This window comes from Cryptotermes secundus, unplaced genomic scaffold, assembly GCF_002891405.2.
Source record: "Cryptotermes secundus unplaced genomic scaffold, Csec_1.0 scaffold204, whole genome shotgun sequence".
In the NCBI taxonomy this organism is placed as follows: domain Eukaryota; kingdom Metazoa; phylum Arthropoda; class Insecta; order Blattodea; family Kalotermitidae; genus Cryptotermes; species Cryptotermes secundus.
This window is the reverse complement of record NW_019738351.1, coordinates 1-4174: the sequence shown is the minus strand read 5'-3', so window position 1 is coordinate 4174 and position 4174 is coordinate 1.

The window sequence follows — 4174 nt, the reverse complement described above, 5'->3', positions numbered from 1 at the left end:
ATGTCATCCACAAGAACACAAGATATCTGGTATTAAATACCTTATAGATCGAGTAAATAATTATCCCATTACCAAAGTAGCAAAAGATACTGAGATAGCTACTATAAATAACATACTCGTAAACAACAAGAACAACACAGATATAATTACTAAACTAACTACAAATAAAAGGAATCAAAACATTACAAATAAACAGAACATTACAGAGAATTCAGAAGAACAAAAACGAAATGGGCAACATTCATATACATAGGAAAAGAAACAAGAAAAATCGCAAAACTATTTCGTGACACAAAATTAAAAATAGCATTTAGAACAAAGAATAATTTACAACATATCTTAAAATAAAAAACACAAACGAGTAAATGTAACAAAAGTGACTTAAATAGAATGAAATGCCTAGATTGCCCCATGGAATATATAGGACAAAAGGGGAGAAAATTTAATACCAGATATAAAGAACACATACATGACATAAGACACAATAACAGCAATACAGGATACTTAGAACACATATTGAACACAGGACATGCATATGGTACAATAGAAAATACTATGGATATCATAGCAACGAATAAGAAAGGACAGTATTTAAACACATTGGAAAACTATCATATATACAGAACAACAAAGAAAAACACGCATATGAACAATATAAATAAGGAAATATATAACCCAATATTTCGTGAATTACACACAATTCACACAGAACAACAAAACACAACCACACCACCTACCCCCACCACACTCACCCTCACAAAATCATAGCTCAATAAATACGATGACGCACACACACATTACAACACCCGCAACTAAACAGGGAACACGCAACACGAGACACGGTGAGTACTAAACATTATAATACAACACATAACAAATAGAAGCCGAAAGTAATAATAATAAGTACTTTTTCTTTTTGAAGATATACCCTGAGAATAAGAGGAACGACTCCCATAGTGGTGAAACTATGCGTGGTGTTAGAATTGGGACAGATAAGATAAAAAATCTAAACAAGTTTTAGTATATATATTTATTATAATTGACGAACATTTTTAAATAGTTTTTAAATTCTACAATGACGTAATGGCAAGCAATGAAATAGATTGACGTAAATAGAGCACATGATGATGGCACTGTAGGGCCGAAACATGTTGTGAAGTAACAAGTGAAACTGAGTGCACTAAAGGACGGATATTGCTTACATATCATGGACGAAGATCAGTGCAACAGGACGCTAAAATACAACATTATTTTATAACGCTGTTTTGGTATTTGCCCCCGTTTGTTAGAAGTTAGAACTTCTTCAGCTTAATAACTTTCTTCCAGTAACGACGCACCCACCGATTCTTGGACTTCATTTAAAATTATAAATATTTTAAAAATAAGTCGGTATAGTGTCACTTCTTCCGTTTGAAGAGTAGAGATCCACCGTTTTACAATTGTTTCAGTTCTATCACAGCTGTACTCTGAAGTAGTTCCCAAATTTTCGGTGCTAATTAGAGAATTGCAGATGGGTCGTTTGAGATGTCCCCGACTTTATGGCCACTTGCTGACGGCAATAAAGTGGTGATGGACACAATTAAAGAACATTTAGAAATGCTGCACCAGAAATTCAATAGGTATTTTGGAGAGAGTGTACAAGATTTCGATTGGGTTCGTGATCCATTTGTTGTGAATTCAGAACATCTTCCGATTCATATACAAGAGGAACTCGCAGATTTAAAAGCAGACAGAACATTGAAACTAAAACTTCTCAAAGTGCCTTTGGATACGTTTTGGTTGGCAATAAGGAGTGGATACCCGGCTATCTCCGAGATGGCAGTTAATGTCTTATTGCCATTTTCAACTACATATTTGTGTGAACTGGGCTCCTCGACGTTAACTGAAATTAAGACATCACAGAGGCAGCGGCTCAAATCCATAAATGAAGAAATGAGACTTGCGTTGTCAGCGATACTACCACGTATCAGTCTCCTCTGTGCAGCTATGCAGGCGGAAGTATCACATTGAGGGTATGGGTAGAATTACTGTATTTACTTTAATACTAATAGAAGTGTATTCTCTACACTCTACAGTGAATTGAAGTTCATTAATTGTTAATAAATGCACGAGTCGATTTCTGTTTAACGATAATAAAATAACAATATAATAATATTATAGCAATAAGTTGATCACGTTACGTATTTATATTAATTGTCTGATATCATGCGTTTTTGAGGGGAGTAATATTTTGGTGTGCCGTGATGAGTAATGGATACTTCATGGTGTGCCGCGGGTAGAAAAAGTTTGCAGAACACTGGTCTATAGGGACCGAAACATGTTAAGGTGCTAAGAAGTGAAGTAGTAAAAGCTTCAACAGTCACACTGGACAGAACTGTTTTAACATTTGTGCCCCATTAGGCTATTAGGGACGAACAGCTTTAAGGAGGGAGCAATATGACATGTTGTGCAATGGAGGACAACCCCTCCCTACCAAGCAGTGACGTGGCGGGTGAGTCAGCGCTCCGCCCCCCCCTCCTCTGTGGTGACGTAACGCGCAACGCCACAATTGCTACGTCTCCGTAAACAACTTCCAACAGCGTTGCTACGTAACAGGCAAACACTGCGACTATATAAGAGGATGCACTGCCTGCGAGGTGAGTTCAAATGTGGCCGTCGGCGAGTTCAGTTGTCGCAGTTAGTTAAAAGTGTATCAGCGGCCGAAGACAGATATCCAGTCAAAGGTGAATAAGTTAAAAGTGTATCAGCCGCAGAAGTGAGTTCTCCAGTCAGCAGTGAACAGTTGAGTTGGAGTATAGCAGCCGTCGCGGAAAGAAAAACCGGACGTGTGTATAACAGAGTAATAATTGGGAGTGTGTGATACAGGGACACTTGTATAGCTCCCGTATCGTGATTAGTACGTGTGGCCTACTGAGGATAGAGTGAAGAGATTACTGCGAATAGGGTTATAAAGTGTGAAACCCCGCAACAGTGTGAACAGATTTGATTGCGAATAGGGTTATAAAGTGTGAAACCGCGCAACTGTGTAATAAATAATTGTAGCCGATACTTTTAGGTTGTTAAATAAACCAATTAACAACCCGAACGGCTTCTTCAGTAACGAAACACGTTGCAATATTGTTAGTATGACGGACCAGGATGAAACAAAAAAAAAAAGATTGAGAGTTACTTGTAGTTACCTTCTGTAAGGGTTCAATAAATCCAAATACCAATAAAAGCCCCGTCTATAGTCACTCATATAAGTGACTACTAGTGTCAGAAGTTAGACTTTATGAATCGTGCACCGTTAGATTTGAGCCCAGGAGATGGATAATTATGGCAGAACTCGAACGTCTGGTAGTCAACATTGTAAAGTTCGATGTCAAGACGAAAGCCAAGATGGATGCCTGGAGAGAAGTGACAATGGCCTGAGAAGCGACGAAGCTGCCTTTAGAACAGGCTAAGGCCAAACCAGATAACACGAGGGCTAGTGTCAAAGAAATGGAGGCCGCGGTGGAAACCAGACTAGAAGAAATGAAGGCAAGGATGGACGTCGACGGGAATGCCAGTCTAGAAAAATCGGAGGCCAATACAGAGGCCGGTCAGAACCAATGGAAGCCAAAAGTGAGACTAATTTGAAAGAAATGGACACTATGGATAAGGACCTAACCCCAGAAGAAATTAAATCCGTAGCGGAGCAGCAGGAACACGCTAAGGAAGAGGCCAACGTGGAGATGATCGGGGCACAGAAGGAAAGATATGGGGACAGACATCTAGCTGTAGGGCACCGCTGATAACCGGAGAAACGGACCCAGAGCGAGTTCAGACAGAATTTGTTTCATCCGCCGTGTCGTTCCTGTACTGCGCAAGGGACACACGGTCATCAGAGACCAGGCAAGGACAATGTCGTATGCGGAACCCTTAAGGCTGGACGTTCGAGAAGAGACATCGGGCGCCACTTGAACACAACAATGGCATAAGAGACGGAGGTCTGACACATGAGTTGCTTCTGAGGAGCAAGGAGACATTTTATGAGGCCCTGGAACAAATTATCAGACTGGAGGTCGCGAAGCAAACAGTCGAGTTTTCCAATAAACTGAGGAAAATGAGCGTCCGGACATTACGGAGGAGTCAGCCCATGCCCAAGCGTAAGAAGACACTACTAGCAGTTTAAGAATCAAAGATGTAGAAGCAC